The 19,102-nt window shown below is 42.7% G+C and overlaps 1 protein-coding gene across 3 annotated transcripts in view; it reads left to right on the top strand.

Annotated features, from left to right (window-relative positions):
* The window catches only part of JAM3 (junctional adhesion molecule 3), a 133,468-nt gene that overhangs the window by 10,699 nt on the left and 103,667 nt on the right, over window positions 1-19,102 (top strand). For 2 of the 3 annotated variants that reach the window (XM_059413555.1, XM_059413547.1), the window contains exon 2: window positions 311-621. The gene's annotated coding sequence lies outside the window, so the exon portion shown is untranslated. Of the gene's footprint in view, window positions 1-210; window positions 622-19,102 lie in introns of all 3 variants that reach the window. The other variant, XM_059413540.1, reaches the window with a different exon arrangement.

Genomic DNA, 19,102 nt, shown 5'->3' with positions numbered 1-19,102 from the left:
GGGGTTGAGGGAGGAATAGGCATGGGTCTGGTCTCCGGGGCGGGAGGTTCTGAAGCTTGTGAGACTGAGCCAACGGTGATGTTGCCTTTCACCACAGCCTCTGAGGAGGAGGCTGTTTGGCCCACCAGCATGAAAACACCTCCAACATTCTGGAGGTTAGCCGTGTGCCCTCCATGCCATCTGCTCCCACTCCTCCCTCCCCGCCCCCAGGTGCATAGGACCGCTCTTCAAGAGACCACTCACCATACCTCTCAGGGCCCAGGAAAGGTGGGCATCCTGCTGTGCCCCTTCTCCCTCCTTTTCCTTCCAGCTCTCCTTGAATGGATGGAGATGGAGACCCTGAAAGAAGGAAGGACTGCCCATGGCCCTAAGCAAAAGTGCCACAGAATGAAGATGACCACTCTGGGCTCCTGATGTCTAGCACCTGTCCATCTTTCAAGACACTGCAGCTCCGGTGGCCTGCGGAGGGCAAAGGAGAGGGACTCCAGAAGCATGGGCAGACTTGATCAGAACAGAGATTGAGCCTCCTTACCACCCCAAGTCCTCACGTCCCCTTGAATGAGCCCTAAAGACAAGTTAAAGGAATTGGGGAGAAACCCCAAGCAGTCAATACATCAGCAGGTGAGCATGTGATGTGTCCTCATGTGTGCTCAGTGTTGAGAAAGATGGTAGAGACATTTAGGAACTCATTCCTCACAAATATCAGAAATCTAATTGGGAGGGCAAGACAAAGAGACAGAGAATGACCAAAAGACAATTAATGGGCCTTGGTAAAGAATAAGGAATCCTGGATAAGGACTAGACCAGAGTTATGTCTGGGCCTTGGGGCCTGAAGCAGGGCCCTCACACCTCAAGAAGCTCCAGCTACCTGATCCATATAGACTACTTCTAGATGTCTGGCTTAGGGATGGTGGTAGCACTTCTATTGGGTTGGTTAGTCTTGATTGCCCGAAGCACTGTGTTGAGGACTCTGAGGCAGCCTTCAGGCGTAGCAAAAGTGCTGTGGTTAGTTAGCGCTGCCTAGGCTGAGTGCTAACAGACGTGGTATCAATGAGATGGCCGCTGACTACTCCGGAGTAAGAGCAACTGACCGGGATCGTTTGTAAGGACTCATCCAGTTCTCAAATTCTCTAATTCTGTGATTTCAATGGTAAATTTCAAGGTACTAGCTGGAAGCACAATAAGTCAGGGGAGGAAGAGCTCTGTGTGGGTTAGAATCATCAGGGAAGGCTTTGGGAAGGAGGCGGAACTTTAGCTAGGCCTTGAAGTGGGGGAGTGTGAGTAGCTGTACAGGAGGTGGGAGGACATTTAGATGCATGAAAATGGGGCTGAGCATGGGCTGTGCTTGGTACAGGAAGGAGGAGGCCAGCCTCACTAGAAGGCACTGTCTTCCTTTGGGCAGATAAGATTAGACATGCAAGGCTTGGGAAAAATAAGAACTAACATTTATTGAGAGCTTACTATGTGGGAAGCCACAGAACAAAGATGACTTTCCACAAAATATTTCATTCAGTCATCACAATGCGCCCACAAGGTAAGTCCTATTATTAGCCTTCCTTTCTAGAAATGGAAACACATTTACAGACATAACGTGACTTGCTCAGGGTCACACAGCTAGTTGGAGGTAGAGTTAGGCTTTCAGGCCAGGTAATGTGTTGTTTGCAGGTATAACCTCTCTGCTCTTGCTTCTCCTCTCCTCTTAAAAGTTTGGGGCGCCTGGGTGGCTCAGTGGGTTAAAGCCTCTGCCTTCAACTCAGGTCATGATCCCAGAGTCCTGGGATCAAGCCTCACATCGGGCTCTCTGCTCAGCGGGGAGCCTGCTTGCTCCTCTCTCTCTGCCTGCCTTTCTGCCTACTTGTGATCTCTGTCTGTCCAATAAATAAATAAATAAAATTGTTTAAAAAAAAAAAAAGTGGGGCAGTGAGGGAACCCAACCCTGCTTCCCCGAGGTCCAAAGAGAGAGCAGGAACAGCTGCATCTTGAAGAAGGAAGACCTAGGACATCAATCACATGAACAAACCCATGCCAAGAATGTGGTAGTATGGACACACGTCCCAGGAAGCACAAAGAACCGTGGTTCCGGGCTCTGGCACTTTCCCAAGCCCTAAATAATCTACCGAGTGAGGTCCCAGCATTGCAGGTAAAGCAGCATGTCATGGTATTCCGAGGGTTTGGGGCTCAGCATGTGAAGGTAGAAATAGATTCAACCCTACTCATACCTCAAGCTCAGGAAGAGAAGGCAACAGCCTTGAATGAAGATCTCATTTCAGAGATCTTAGCTTATAGCCCTGCCTTAGCCCAGGGCTACAGCCTCTGGCCATCTCAGCACTGTCCCTGCCTGGCACCTGGTGGTGTGCAGGGGAACTTCTGTCCCTTCTCCCTCTTTTCCTAGCCCTCTCCTGTCCCTTCCTCCCTTTCTGGGTTCAAGGGCAAGCCCAGCCTCTCCCCAGCTTCGACTCTTAGTTCAGTGGGACCCAGGGAGATACTGCTCTGCATCTCCCTGCCTCTAAGCCCCTGAGCAGAGGAAGAGACTCATGTCTTTTCATTCTTTCTTCACCACTAATACCACTTGTTCCTGACCACCCAACAGCCCTATACCATGCAGGCATGGCTCAGAAATTGGGAGATCAGTATGAAACCAGCCCGGGAACTCCCCAGCCTTTCTCACAATCTCTCTCTGCTTCCTGACCCAGGCTCTCTGTCTCAGCTGAGTAAACTCACTCTCAGGACTCCCTGAAGGCTCTTCCTTCTGGCTTCTCCATCTGGCTTCAGGGCAGCCTCTGGGCTTCACTGAATGAGGAAGATACAGAACCATAACAATGGACTGGAGGCTCCCACAAACCACCTGCTCAACTCCCACTCTTGTTGTCCAGAATATGCTCATTGACTAAAGACCTAATTTTGTACTCTCTTTCTAGAACTTTCCTCCTTTCTAGACCACTGGACCACAGTGCCCATCCCCACTGTCAGGAAATTCACCTTCATTTTCCATCTTAACTTCTCAACTGTCTCTATTCCTTCTTGTTCTGGGGAGTAGCGTGGTCTGACCCCCCCCCAAGTGACACTCTTTGTTAGCAGTCCACCCCCCAAAAACATAAATCTGTCTTACCTCTTCTAAAGCATACAGTCCCAGTTCCTTGGACCTGAGGCACAGAAAGAACAATTTCCTTCCAGCCAGTAAGTGACAAAGAGGAGCAAACCTGGTCTTTTCCTTCATATACCTTGAAGAACCTGAGTGGAACTCCCCCCACAGCTCTCCCCAGCCCCCTGCGCTTTGCTCTTTCTTCCCAGTGGACCGAGTGGCCAGGTGTCCTCAGTCAGGCAAATCTCCAGCAGCCAACTTCCCATCTCTCTTGTTTCCTGCTCTTCTTGTGTATCTCTTCCCATTACATGGGTACACATACACAATCATTTCAGGCCTTCTCTGGAGCTGTCCCCAACAGAACTCACATCGGCTCCAGTGTGAGAGGCAGGACATGCTGCTGGGTCTCTCTCTGTCTGGAGAGCGAGGCCATAAGGGAGCAGAGGCAGAGCTGCTCTAGCAGCAGCACTGGAGAGGGTCACAGCTCAGAACGGAAGTCAATGCCCTGTCCATCACCTGCTGCTTGGCTCACATACACACACTGAAGTCCCGGGGTACTTATTCCCACCACCCGTATCTGCTGTGGAGCTTATAGGAGAGAATGGAACAGCCCCCAGAAGGCATTGAGGCATGCCCATGGAACTCATGAAGACAACCCAAACCTTTTTCCAGTGAGAGTGTATGTTATGGCCTTTGGCCCTCAAAGTGCTACTTCCTAAGGGAAGGGCACTTCACCTGGCTGGTGGGTGGGATGGACTGGAATAGGTGAGTGCCACTGTGGGAGGTGTAGCAGCCATTCTGACCCCATCATACCCTGTTGTCTGTGGAATGGAGCCCCAGTTACATAATGCTCCAGCTGACTTGGTATAAACTATGACTAAGAAAACTTTCCAAAGACAGTTGGTGGTCCTCCACCCCCCTGCAACTGGTGAGAACTACCCCCACAGAGAGCAGAGCAGAGATTAGGGCTCCTAGCTCCATGGCCCTGACTCATCACACACACAAACACTCCCCAACACTTTTTCCCAAAATGGTTCCCCTCCTACCCGTCCACCCTCCTACCCGGGCTGGGTGACAAAAATGAACGCCCCAGAGATCTTGCCAAGTTCTGGGCCAGGCTGAGCCCAGGGAACATAACATTCTCCATAGAACGAGGAGGCCAGCTCTCCCACAGAAACAAAGTCCATTCAAAGGAAAATCACCACTGACCAACCCTACTATGGTCACTGCATTGTTTCCCAACAACTTGGACTACCTGCCCTCAAAACAGAGCTCAAAGCTCTGAAATCATAAAATATTAGAGCTTAAAGGGAACCTAAAGGTCATGTTTAACTTCTCTCCCTCCTTATTTCCATGCATCTACTCACACATTCATATCTATCCACTCATCACTTAGTTATCAAATTCCTACTACATACTGAATTCCTACTATATACATATGGTGCAAGCAGTGGGGTCCTAATAGATGTACCCTCTTCTCAAGTAGCTTATCATCAAGGGTGAGAGAGGCAGGTTAAAGGGAAGTCACTACAGTATGATAGGTGCCATGACAGGAAGGACACCTGTTCCCACGGGGGCGGGGTGTCCATGGACACTTACTGGGAGAAATCTTACCTAGGTTGAGATACAAAAAAGAAGGAAATCCCATTTCATTCAACAGGGGGTCTGTTCAACAGTAATATGGCCAAAGTACAGTGTTAAGCATGCTATATGAAGATGAGTTAATTGTAGTATCCACCAACGAATGGAGGATATAAATAAAGCTAAAAATTACCAGTGAGTAAAGCTAAAAATTAGCAATATGAAGGACCCAAGAAAAGGACCCATGGAGCCCTAAGGAGAATTTAAGAAAGGGTGAGGTGAACTATCCCATTGGATAAATCAGAAAAGCTCTGAGGAAGAAGTGGAATTTGGGTTTATCTTGGGAATGAATAGAATTTAGAAGCACGGGGGCACTGAGGTGGCTCAGTCGGTTAAGCATCTGCCTTCAGCTCAGGTCATGATCCCAGGATCCTGGGATCAGGCCCTGCAGTGGGTTCCCTGCTCCGCAGGAAACCTGCTCTCCCTCTCCCACTTCCCCTGCTTGTGTTTCCTCTCTCGCTGTGTCTCTCTCCGTCAAATAAGTAAGTAAATAAATAAAATCTTTAGGAAAAATAAAAAAGAATTTAGAAGCACAAATGGGGTGGAGAAGGCATTCCAAGCAAAACTAATGGTATTAGCAAAGCTTAAGCACCAGTGATGTCTGTTTGGGTGAATGATAATATACCAGTCTGACTAAAGCTTGTAAGACAAAGCAATGGTAGATACAGCTTAAACATAGGTCAAGGTCTTATAATAAGGGATAATTCTTAAATTTAAAGCTAAGCCCAGAGAGGCTGGGCAATTCAATCAAAGTCATAATTAGTAGAAGGCATGTCTTCTGGATTCAACTTCAAGACTCCTTCTGCAGGTCCGAGGCATTCAGGTTTCTCCCTTACCATGACTCAGGCCCCTCTCTGTGGGGCGAGTACTGTAGCTGACTCCTCTGTCCCCTTGTAGTGGGGCTCTCACTGCAGAGCAAGCAGACCCCAGGCTAGTAATCCCAGATGCTCTTACTCCCACTTTTTTAGATGAATATGTAGATTTTCTTAAAGAAGGTAGAAGAGTCACCCTAACAGACTGGGTTAGGTTCTTACTTTGGCCCTTGCCCAGCACAGTTTGAAACATCTGGAATTCCTAGAGCTAGTGTCCTTTCTTCTTGCTCCCACTAGCACCTGACCTGTGGTCTTTAGGGTTAACACTTTTTTGCTTTAGGTACAGCCCCAGTTCTATGCTCAAGTCCACATGAGTATTTATGACTGCATGCTCTCAAAATACAGAGACACTGTACCTAGAATTCCCTTTGAACAGTCAAGCACAACACCAAACAGCTCAGCATCTGAAGCTGGGAATTGGCATTAAAGGGTGGGCTTGATGGGAGCACCTGGGTGGCTCAATGGGTTAAAGCCTCTGCCTTCGGCTCAGGTTATGATCCCAGGGTCCTGGGATCGAGCCCCGCATCGGGCTCTCTGCTCAGCAGGGAGCCTGCTTCCTCCTCTCTCTCTGCCTCCTTGTGATCTCTGTCTGTCAAATAAATAAATAAAATCTTAAAAAAAAAAAAAAAAAAAAAAAGAGGGGGCGGGCTTGGTTGGGGTAAGGAATTGTAATAGTAAGAACCAGCCACAAGGTGGTGCCGAGAGGCTGACGGAAGGGTTTGCCCAGGCTGGAAGCAGATCTGCGTTCCTGCCTCAGCCAGCGTGGCGGTTCACAGGGGATTCTTCTCCTAGGAGCGCTGCACATCAGGGCTGGCAGCGGAACCCAGGAATGTGGGGGAAGACTCACAGATACAGTGTTTGCTGTTTGCTCTCCTCTATTCCTTTTACAAGCCATCTGTGACCGAGAGCAGGACAGGGAGCCCCTGAGGGCCATCGGATTTGGATCCTGCTGTAAGATGGGATGGGGTGTGGGGTGTGTCCGTGTCCTTGAGATTTGAGAGACTGGTTGGCAGGGTCGAGGATGCTTTCTTCTTAGTCTAACAAACATTTTGGAAATAAAGCCAGTTCCTGGAGGGACACTGTGCCCTGGACATTTGCTCATGCCCCAGAATTGGACATTTTAAGAGAGTGCCTGGATACTTCTAAGAAGTACAGAAGAGTTTCCTTTCTATTATCCATCCAAAACTCACCTTACACATAAGCCATACAAATCAATTATTTCTCTTAGTTCAGTTCATATCTGTGGTTAACATGCATTTCTATGAATGTCCTTTTCTGGACGTCCCTCGATATCTTTCTGCAAAGTACTGCTGAAAGAAACATCTGTGCATGCACAGATGCACACATATCCATCTTCTATGCATTCCACACATACCACTCCCATCCTCTCTCCACATCTGCTCCTACAGGGATCCCACATATAGGTATTTCTCCACCCAGAAAGGCAAAAGCACACATACATACCCCCCAAGGTGGTACACAGTGTAATGCAAAGACCAGAATAACAACACCCTTGCAGGATGAGGGTTAGCACCATTTGGCCTTGTAGTGGGAAGTTTGTTTCCAACTTACACATACTGGTTCGGAGCCCAGCTCAGGAGATGGGTGCGGAGGAGGAGAAACAGAGGAGAGCTTATCAAAGAGTCTGACTGCAAAGTCTCTCCAGCTATAAGGACAAAAATTACATAAGAAGAGGGAACTTTTGATTTGGGTTTGTGTGTGTTGGGTGGGGGGGTGTCAGCAAAGTTTGAGGTAGCTGCCCCAGTCTCAGTAGGAGCCAGGAACTTTTGCCTCAGAACTTTGAACTTATCTTTCACAGGTCAACCAAGGGTCAGGATATTTACTGTTGCAGGAAAGAGAAATTAAGTGTATGGATTTGTGTGTGTGAGGGTGTGTATGTAAAAAAATAGAGAACAAGGAGGGGAGGAGGAAAGGAGAAAGCCAGAGAGGCAGAAGTTAAGGAACTGTGAAACAGTACAGACTGTTAAAATAGAAAGAACAGACCCCCAAATGGAGTCATATGCCTCCCTCAACAGCAGCAATCCAAGACATAATTAGTTCCCACCTGTCCTAGGAATGTGACCTTAAGAGTCCATCTGAAATTTCCTGAGCAGCTCTAGTGAAGTCATCTGCTTGAAAAAAACCTTTCTTCACAAAAAAAGATGTCCTGGCCTGAAATAATCCATTCTTTCCTTTTGCTGGTAACTTCTTTGCCCTACCCTCCTTTCCATAAAAACCTCCGAATTTGTAGGACTCCTCAGACCATCTCTTCATTGCCTAGATGGGATGCTGCTCAATTTATAAATTGCTTAATAAAGCCAATGAGATCTTCAAACTTAGATGATTTTTTTTTTAAACAAATTTGGTGGCAGTGGTGGGATCTGAAGCAAACATCTGATGGTATTTGGAAACAACCGGATAAACAGGCAGAAAGCCCAGAAACCCTTTTGAGTTCATGGTCTTTCTCACCATTTCTAAGGGTCATGGTTAAGTTTCTGTCAGTTCTAAGCTCTGTTTTCTTTGCACTGAATTCCCAATCTAACTGGCTTTCCTTTACAGGGAAGGTCAACTTGAGCTGGCTGACTGACAGTTCTGCCTGGAGCCAAGGCCCTAGCCTTTCAAACTGCAGTTCTCCAGAAGCAAAACCCCAGACCTTAGCTCTGTCTCTGGATTCCACAATGGGAATTCTGATGCTTTAGTCTGCAATTCCCACGTGTTTGGCATCCTCCCCAGATTCCACATTAGGAATCACTGGCAACAGCTGTGGTTCTGCATTTGTTTAGAATCAGCCCAAAGTCCCCACTCTTTGGGGCCTGCAGGGTCAGTCCGCTCCCCATTCCTCAGATTATTACCGTGACTCCAAGACAATGAAAGGCCTAGCTAAAAGAGATGGGATTCTTTATTTCCACAGAATTGAGCATGTCACCTTCCAGCACACGTACTCACTTTATGTATAAGAACTATATTTCCATAAGTTGAAGATGATCTAGCAAGATGGAATTTTACTAAAAAAACCCTGGGATTCCAATGGCCATTATGGGGAACACTTTAAATAGATATGATCATTGTTTTTAAAGATTTTATTTATTTGACAGAGAGCAGGAGAGGACAAGCAGGAGGAGTAGCAGAGGGAGAGGGAGAAACAGGCTCCTGGCTGTGCAGGGAGCCCAGTGTAGAACTCGACTCCAGGACCCTGGGTTTATGACCTGAGCTGAAGGCAAACACTTAACCGACTGAGCCACCCAAGTGTCCCTAGGTATGATCACTTAAAAAGTGCACTTAGAAGCAAGGGCTTTCAAATCCAACAAATAGAATAGGATACTTATTTTAGTTGGTATGCAGAAACCTTTCAAAATTCCAACATATCTTCATTGGATGATTCATTACAAAAGGCTAATAAAAAATTAAAGAGGAAAAATGTACCTAAAACAAAAGCTACAACCCTTTTCTTTGGGGAATTGAAAATAGATGCTTTCGTCTTATAAATCTCTGCCAGGCCAAAGGTGTGGCTCTAGTAGTTCAAAGTTCACCTGCCCTGCCAGTTTTGCCATTCCCCTAAATTTTACCTATTCCTCTCAAAATGCTTGAAAAGATCAAGACATTGGAAACAGGATTGTTCTACATTTAATCTGTGCTTTTGTGATATAAATTTTTATCCCCATCTCTAGGACCAAAGAGCCATTCTTTGAAACGCAAACCTTAGGGAGACGTTTCTAATCAGAAGGCTAAAGAGAGAGAGGGCGAAGTATTTGGAAATTGGGCCTAAAATGTTCTCTCCACATATATTAGTAAAAACAAAAGCTAAAAGATCTTCATATCTGTGTGCGTGTATGTGTACACGTGCACATAGTAAACATGAGATATTTTTCAATTTCCAGATGGTATTGCTAAAATTAATTTGTGAAAGAACTCTATTTAGTTGGTTTGAAGACAAGAGCTTCTAAGGATGGGCCATTCTAAAACTCTCAGAACGTTATAAAATAACTCAAATTTGGGGGCACCTCGGTGACTCAGTCAGATAAGGATCCAACTTTTTATTTTGGTGCATGTTATGATCTCAGGGTTGTGAGATGGAGCCCTGCATCAGGCTCCATACTCAGCAGGAGTCTGCTTGTTTCTCTCCCTCTTCTTCTCCTGCCTCTCTCAAATTAATTAATTAATTAATTAATTCTTAAAAAAAAATAACGCAACTGCTTTTCAAGTTCACATGAGCTGAGATACTCTTTGGCAACTAAAAGCTAGTTTAAGTTTATTGATTTCATTAAAACAGACATATCTCTGAAGTTCTCAATACTGAATGTAATGCAAATGTAAGACATTAGGGGTCAAAGCCAATGGCCAAGAAAGAATTTTTTGTTTTTATTGTGTTCTATTAGTCACCATAAAGTACATCATTAGTTTTTGATGCAGTGTTCCAAGATTCATTGTTTATGTACAACACCCTGTGCTCCATGTAATATGTGACCTCCTTAATACCCACCACCAAGCTCACCCATCCCTGCACCTTCTTCCCCATTCAAACCCTCAGTTTGTTCTCAGAGTCCACAGTCACTTACTTGTGGAACATAAGAAATAACATGGAGGACCTTAGAAGGAAAGGAAAAGTGAATTGGGGGAAATTGGAGGGAGAGACCAACCAAGAAAGAATTCTTGAGACATCTTCAGTGCAAAAAGGTGGTTTTATTAAAGCACAGGGACAGGATCCATGTTCAGAAAGAGCTGCGCTGGGCATGAGACCCTTCAAATGTGTATCGGTGGGTCATATGCTTAAGGGACGATTGCAAACATGTATCTTGGGAGGGAGGGTAGAAATATAGGAAGTTTCCAAAGGAATTTTTATATGTACTGGGGTTGGTCTAAGATTCCCTTTTACCTTTAGCAAAATATTAACATTGAGGCAGTTGTGTCCCTAGAGGAATGTCACTCTGCCTATTTCAAGGACTTGTCAGTGGGCTGTAGGTAATAATTTTCCTTCTGCCTTTGTTTCCCATGTCACAGATAAACAACTTTTATTCTACCTGAGTTTACTAGTTAAATTTTACTAGTTAAATATTATCTCTGTTGCAAAGCTGTCAGCAAAAAATAACTTGGAATGACGGCTGATTTTGTCTCATGTCTTGTGAATTTTTCATGAATAATCGAAATATAACTGTTGGAAGCAAATGACTTAGATGTAAGTGAATAGAAGTTTATAGATAAATTTTTCACTAACAATTACATTTTATAGTATGTGTACTTAAAAATAGATTCCTAAATCTCTAGTAACTTGAAGCTTTAGAGTTTTGCTACATTATATTGCATAATGGAAATTGGTTGAAGATTTAGATCATTACCAAATAAGATAAAATACTGAAACATTAATTACTGGACATAAATTAATTTACTTTTTCTCCCCATTATAGAGGAACTGAAGATATTTGGGCCTATTAGTAAACACGTTTTGTGTCATGCTGAGAAATTTATTATGAGAAAATATATGTTTCTAGAAATTATGAATAGTATTTGTAAGTGTATCCAACCACAGAGTGCTAACATAGTTTATAATTGCCTACCTCTGAGGTTTCACTAGAAATTAAGGCTTCTAAGGGTGGAGAATTCTAATTAATATATGTAATTAATCCTGCTAGAAATTTATTATTTCTCTGCATGCAAGGAAAGTAAAATGTGTGTTTTGGTAAAAGAAGGTATGAGGAATGGAGATGTATTTTTGAGCAAAGATAAAGTTATAGATAATTTGCGATAAAGGAATCTTTAGAAAGGAATTTTATGTGTACTTTGAACTAAGATGGGAATGAATAAGTTTTAACATCAAAAGTAAGCTGGTGCCATAGTGGAGGTGAGTGAAGGGGATTAAGGGTATACTTCATGATGAGCACAGACCAATGTATAGAACTGTTGAATCATTGTATTGGATGCCTGAAACTAATAGAGAAAGGCATATTACTTATACTAGAATTAGAAAAAAAATAACCTAAAAAGGTGATGTGAAATATTGGGGTTCAAGAGCAGACTGTCAAGAAAGAATTCTTGAGATGTCTTCAGGGCCAAAAAAAAAAAGGTAGTTTTATGAACGCATGGGGACAGGACCCGTGGGCTGCACTGGGGTTATGAGGAGTGGCTGGTTATGTACCTTCAAGTTGGGAAGGGGTTAGGAATAGCCTGTCTCTAAGGATTTTGAAACAAGGTTTCCAGAACCTTAAAGAGGCTAGCCATTGTCAGGATAAAATCATTATCACTGTCTAGTGAAACCTTACTCATGAGACCCTTCAGATGTATATCGGTGGGATATATGCTTAGAGGATGGTTGCCAACATATATCTTGGGGGTTATAGATGAAGGAAATTTCCAAAGGGATTTTACAGGATCCTGGAGTTCTGGCTAATGTCAAGCTAAGGCTGCCTTTTGCCTCTAGCAAAGTGTTAACATTGAAGCAGTTGAGTTCCTGGAGGAAGGTCACCCTGCCTGTCTCTGGTATTTGTCAAAGGGCTGTGAGTTATAAGGAAGTTTAATTTTTTTTCTTTTGCCTTTGTTCTCTACATCAAATATAATTTAATATTTAAAAAGGTAAGTTGGTGCAAAATTAGAATTTGGTTTTCTCTTTGGGGTTTTGGTCTATTTTTGACAACAGATTGTGAAAGTTTCTTTACCTTATTTAAGTGATCTGCCTAGACAACAAAGATTCTGTGCTTTATCAAAATAATAGGTTTTTCATTACTTAGAAAAACAGAATTGTCTTAACATGAAAAGATGTAAGATCTGTTGGGATGCCTGGATGGCTCCGTCAGTTAAGCGGTTGCCTTCAGGTCAGGTCATGATCCCAGGGTCCTGGGATGGAGTCCTGCATCAGGCTCCTTGTTTAGTGGGGAGCCTGCTTCTCTGTCTGCCTCTGCCTGCCACTCTACCTACTTGTGCTCTCTCTCTGACAAATAAATAAATAAAATCTTTAAAAGAAAGTAGTTTTGTTAATAGATAATGATGTATTAAGTTTCAAAAAATCTGTGATTCTGTGTAACCAAGTACTATATATATAAATATAGTACTTGGTTATATATATATATATATATATATATATCTCAAAATCAAATTCTAAATAAAGTGGGTTTTTTGATTTATTAATTAATTTTTTTAATAAACTAAATAAAGTTTTTTTGACCCAGAAGAAAGTTCTGCAGTCAAATGCTCTGCTCTACCCAGAAGAAAGTTTTGGATTTTTTTTAGAGGGGCTCTGGAATATTCCAAAGGGTTTGTTAAACTAATTAGGTTTACTTGCTATGTTAAATTACATGGGAAGGTTTTTCCCATCAGAAGTAATACTAAGCTTTCTTTATGATGTATTTGTACAGGTATATACATGTTCTACAAATTATATAAAACCCCTAGAAATTTTATATGTTCTGCTATAATGTTATCACTTATAATTCTAGTTATTATCTTAAAATGTTGTGTTTTGTCCTCTGGGGTCCCAATCAAAAATGAGCAACATTTGGTGTGGTGTTACTGCTATTCTCTTACCTTCTAAAATTGCTGTCATCAAAACTGAGGCTCACATTAAAAGGACAAAGCCTGAGTATCTGGGAAATGCCCCAGCTGCCTTTGATGCAAAAGCAGCAATAACAGAATCTGTAAGGAGGAAACCACCGCTCGGATGAACAGGCCTATGGTTCTTGGAATTTCCATCTGAGCCACCTCAGGGTCCTAGGGCTCCTGTCACTATCCTGTCATCCTTTAATCCAAGACAGGGTCAGAACGTACAAATCTCTCCCAGCAAAATGTTGCACAAAGGGAGTGAGGGGAAAAAGATTGTGGCATATGTGGATGAAGTCCATTCTGCTTCTGCAAAAAAAAATGACCCTTCATTGTCAGACTTTTTGCCATCCTGATGTCCTTGAAGCATGACTACAGTCTGCTCCTGAATCAGAAAATTACGGTAAGTAAGTAATATCTGTAAATTGGGGTGTGTGGCTGGCTCAGTTGGGGGAGCTTGCAACTCTGGATCTTGGGGTTGTGGATTAGGGCCCTGTGTTGGGTATAGAGGCTACTTAAAAACAAAATCCTTTTAAAAAATAGCTGTACAGGACTCCTGGGGGGCTCAGTCGTTAAGTGTCTGACTCTTGATTTCAGCTCAGGTGATGATCACAAGGTTATGAGATCAAGCCCCATGTCGGGCTCCCCACACTGTGCAAAGTCTACTTGTCTCTCTCCCTCTGCTCCTCCCCCACTAGCTCTCTTGTTCTCTCTTACTCACTCTTTCTTAAATAAATAAATAAATAATAAAATCTTGTAAAAAAAATAAAAGCTATAAATTAAACAAATAGTTGGAGCTGTGGTAAACCCAAGACGGCTGCTTGGTTCTTTTTGACTCCCTGTCAAATCCGATTGTTTGATTTTTTCATTTGTTCACTCACCTTTGCAATCAAGACGACTGAAATTATGAATTGACATTGGTGGGGATACTTCTACAAAATTGCAAAAACAGTTTACCAGCAGTCTGACCTGTTAGGTCCATTATCCTGGAAAAAGTATTTATGTCCCCAGAGGCCTCGACCTCCCTCTGGATCCTTTGAACATCTGTAGTGAGATTTCATTCAACTGTCACTTAGTATAGGTTGTCAATATGTTCTTGTTATTGTGTATGTGTGTGTGTGTGTGTGTGTGTGTGTGTGTGTGTGTTTTCCATGTGGGTTGAAGCTTTCCCCTGCCACAAGACCGATGCCCTCATAGTGACAAAGAAACTGTTTGAAAATGTGTTTCCCACTTGGGGTATACCTACCATGATCTCCAGAGATCAACACACCCATTTTGCTGGATAAATCATACAAGCCTTAATGAAAGCCTTGCAAACTCTGTATTTATCACTGTCCTTATTACTCTCAACCATGAGGCAAATTCAAGAGAGCAAACAGGATGCTCAAACTTAAAATTTTTAAACCTGTGGTAACTACTGGCCTTCTGAGGCTTAACGTGTTGACTCTGGTCTTCCCAGATGTGTGCAGTTCCCACTCTGGGAAACATAAACTCACCCTACATGAGATAGTCACTGGCAGACCGGTATCTATTTGTATACAACCTTCTGCTGATCACTTGTCTCATGCTAGTCTGGGCAGCTACTATGAGGCTCTAACGTCCGATGCTCAAGTTTATCATCAACAGGCTAAAGAAGACTTCCCAGATCCCAATTCAAAGGATCCTATTGGTCACCATCTAGAGCCTGGTGACTGGGTTTTCTGGAAATATCAGAAAAGTCAGTTCATAAGCCCCATTGGAAGGAACTTCACCAGGTATCCCTGACTGACGTAGGAAAGAATGTTAGGATTCAAACCCGATAGCCAAGAAAGAATTCTTGAGCCGTCTTTACTGCAAAGAGATGATTTTATTAAAGCATGGGGACAGGACCCATGTGTAGAAAGAGCTGCACTGGGGTCATGAGGAGTGGCCCATTGTATGTTTTCAAGTTGGGGGGGGGTGGTTAGGAATAGCATAAGTCTCTGAGGAATATTGGAAGCAAGGTTTCCAGGACCTTGAGAGAGTTAGCTATTGTTGGGAAAAGGTCATTTATTACCATCCAATAAACCTTAGTCACGACACACTTCAGACGTATACTGGAGGGCCATATGCTTGAGAGATGATGGCCAACAAGTATCTTGGGGGGTTTAGAGATAAAGAAATGTTCTAAAGGAAGTTTTATATGTTAAAGTAGACTTAAAGGATTCCTGGCGGGGAAGGTGGTCAGGCTAGGATTGTCTTCTGCCTTTAGCAAAGTATTAACATTGAGGCAGTTGAGTCTCTAGAGGAATGTCACTCTATTTCAATAATTTGCCAATGGGCTGTAGGTAGTAAGGAAATTAAATAATTTTTTTTCTGCCTTTGTTTCCCACATCATTGCCTACTGTCATTGCTGCAAAATTAGAAGGTATTAAACCTTCAGTACACATCTCACAGCTAAAGAAGGCTCTACCTAACAGCTGATTCTGTGAAGACAATGGAGATCTCTGAATCAAATTGAGAAGGAAGAGAAATAGTTGACATTGGGGCAAATTGCTTTCAGCAAAGATGATACATCAAGACTTCATACTTTAAGCCTAAAACTCTTTCTCCTTTCCCTTTTCTTTTCTTTCTTTCTTTTCTTTTCTTTTTTTTTTTTCTTCAAATTTTGCTTATTTATTTATTTATTTGAGAGAGAGAGTCTGAGCATGAGCAGTTCTGGAGCATTGGAAGAGGGAGAAGCAGACTCCCCTCTGAGCAAGGAGACTGATGTGGGACTTGATTCTAGGACCCTGAGATCATGACCTGAGCTGAAGGCAGAAGCTTAACCCACTGAGCCATCCAGGTGCCCCTTCCTTTCCCTTTTCTTTATTCTGACGCTGGCTTGGAAAGATAATGCCTTTATTCATATATCCTAAACCATTGTAAACTCTGGAATTTAAAACAACCTTTTATTTCAGGCTAGAAGAAAATCTAAACATGTCCCTAACTTTTCACAAAGCAAATAAAACATTGCATTGATAAAGGCTTCTGAATTTACATTGTTAAGTTAGAAAAGACCTGCCAGGAGTCTTTCATGATTCAGGATTCACTCCTTTGTCAGGTCACTCCTTCCCTGGCTAGGAATAAATGTAAATGAGGCTTTGGTAAAGAACTTCTCCTTCATTCTTTAAGTCATTGGAGAATCTGCTGCTGAAGCAATAGTGAACCAAAAAGTTCCTTAGACTCTGGCCAAAGTTGTTCTGGAGAATAGGGTAGCCCCTGGTTATCTTTTAACTGAGCAAGTTGGAGCCTGTGCTATGGCCATCTGCTTCCCCTCAATCAACACTTATGAGGAGGTTGAAACTCAGTTACATAATGCCACTGAGCAAGCCTTTTTGCTTGAAGGGGTAACTCCTCTAACAGGATCTTTCTTTGACTTCTTTGTGTGTGTGTGTGGGGGGGGGGGTTGTTTTGTTTTGTTTTGTTTTTTACTTATTTGATTTTGATTGCTGTGGGTTTTGGGGGCAATGGCTTCAAAGTACACTCCAAACATTGGGAATTATCCTGCCTATAATCTCCCTGGTGTGCTGTATCTTCTCAAGAGCCTTAAATGCATGTTCACAGCTCCTAACTACCAAGCAGATGAGCTCCTCAAGACTGGAACATTTTGGAGGAGAAGCAAAAAGCATGACTGACTTAAGGATGGTGAGCCTGGAGTTGTGATCTGAGAGTATCACAGAGATTAAGCAAAAACATCCTGACCTGTGAATATCACACAGAGGATCAGTGAAAAACCATGATAACTACAGAGCGGTAGCTGAGAGTGGCGCTAGTGCCTTAAATTTTTATCACACCTCTCTGGCTGAGAATCTGATCAAGAAGGGCAATCATTAAGAAAGAAACAAACCCAAAATAGAGCCATTCGCCCTCACAACAGCAAACCAAGACTTAATTACAGTTTCAACTCTCCCAGGAATGTGACCTTTTAACAATCAATCTGAAATTTCCTGATTAGCACTGGTAAAGTAATCCACACAATAAAACCCTGTTGTTCCCTTCTTCACAAAAAAGATATTCCAGCCTGAAACAAACCTTTCTGGTCTTTTGCTAATAACTTCTTACCCCACTCTCCTTCCTATGAAAACCTTCTACTTTGTACAAATCCCTGGAGCATCTCTCTATTTGCAGGATGGGATACTGCCCGATTTGTGATTTGCTTAATAAAACCAATTAAATATTCAAATTTACTCAGCTGAATTTTTAAAAGAAGGCACAAGATTAAGTCTTTTTTTCTTTTAAGAGAAAACAGGAGCCAAGGAACATAAACAAGGAATGTTAACTTAGAAGTGGAAGAATAATAAATGAGAGGAAAAGGAATCAATCTAACAAGCGAGTGGAGAGAAAAAGGACAAGGAGAGACCTTGAAGGCAAAGGAAATGAGGGCGGGTGGGAATGGCTCAGCCGGGGTCTTCGAGTTCTGCTGTCCGGTGCCCACTGTGCCTATTTGAGTACCAGCCCAGCAGGGCCCCCGGATGGCGGATGGCTCATCTGTAACTTACAAGCACAAGCTCCCCTCAATCCTGATTAACAGGAATTAAGTGACATATGGCTAATCCTCCTGGCTACAGTTAATACTTTTCAGCCCTGCATAGGAAACCAGTCAGCCTTCTGTATTCAGGGAGGAGGAGGCTTCACCCAACATAGCATCTCAGGCACTGGCGGAGCAAGCCATCGATGCTGGCTGCAGGAGAGGCTCTGACATGAGATTAGCCAGTCAGCCCACAGGAGAAGAGGAGGACAAAGTGGTTGGAAAACTTTCTCTACCTCCTTGAAGAGAGTACTAATCCTCTGCATGTGTACCATTTGCTTTCCTTCTTCCTAAAGGCTTTTGTGTCTGCTGTTTCACTTAAATAATCACAGAAACCCTGGAGGACAGGAGATACATAATTCCCGTGAAAAAAATTGGGAAAATAAATCCTAGAGAACTGGAAGGAACTGAACAAGAACTATTCAATAGCCTAGTCTGGGGGAACTTGCTCCCAGTCCAGCCTGAATGTGGAAGATGGTGGCTGATTTATTCCATGCACACAAAAGAGAAAGGAAAAGTGAAAGAAGAAAAGGAGGGAAAATGGGGGAATGGGAGAGGATAGGGGAAGGAAAGAAAGGAAGAGGATAAAGATGAATTTCTGACAGTGACCAGGATAAAGCAAGGTATATTGTGAGCTCCAAATGAGTGCCTTGTGATTAAGGATTTGCTCTGTTTTATAATTGAGCTGTGTATAGAATCCTGGATTGATTTTCCACTCCCCACAGCACTTTGAAGCAATGATTCCATTTTTCCAGCCTGTACTATCATTATTGCTTTTTCCTATTAAATAGCCTACCTTTTCAACATAACTAGTGTTGAGATTTTTCTTTTAATTTGGCATTCTAATATTTCACTCTGACATGTGGCTGGGGTAACTAAACAAAATGAGATCTCTCTTTCTCCTGGAAGGTTATGTTTGGGAGGGATTCTTCAAATTAGGGATTTTTTACCTTCATCAATTCTAAAACATTCTCAGTCATCACCTCTTCAATGACTGCCTTATCCTTGTTATCACTTCATTCCTACACAACTTCATTCTGTTTTGCATATCTCTTAACATCTTTTTTGATATTTTCATGTCTTTACCTCTCTGTGCCTCATCCTTGGGAATTTCCTAATATCAGTCTTTGATTTCACTATTTTTTTCAGTCAACTAGTAATTCAACCACTGAAGTTTTTTCTTCCATATATATATATATATATATATATATATATATATATATGATATATAAGTATAAAGATAAAGTATATAGATAAGATAAATAAGTATATATATATATTTTTTTTTTTAAGAAATTCTGTGTGGTCCTTGCTTATTCTTTTCTAGTACCCTTTTATTTCTCTGTGTTATCTAGTCCATTTTTCTTTCTAAATTTTTTTTAAACTTTTTTATTTTTTATAAACATGTATTTTTATCCCCAGGGGTACAGGTCTGTGAATCGCCAGGTTTACACA

The sequence above is a fragment of the Mustela nigripes genome, chromosome 1 (assembly GCF_022355385.1).
Source record: "Mustela nigripes isolate SB6536 chromosome 1, MUSNIG.SB6536, whole genome shotgun sequence".
Lineage (NCBI taxonomy): Eukaryota > Metazoa > Chordata > Mammalia > Carnivora > Mustelidae > Mustela > Mustela nigripes.
This window is presented reverse-complemented; position numbering and strand designations above follow the sequence as displayed.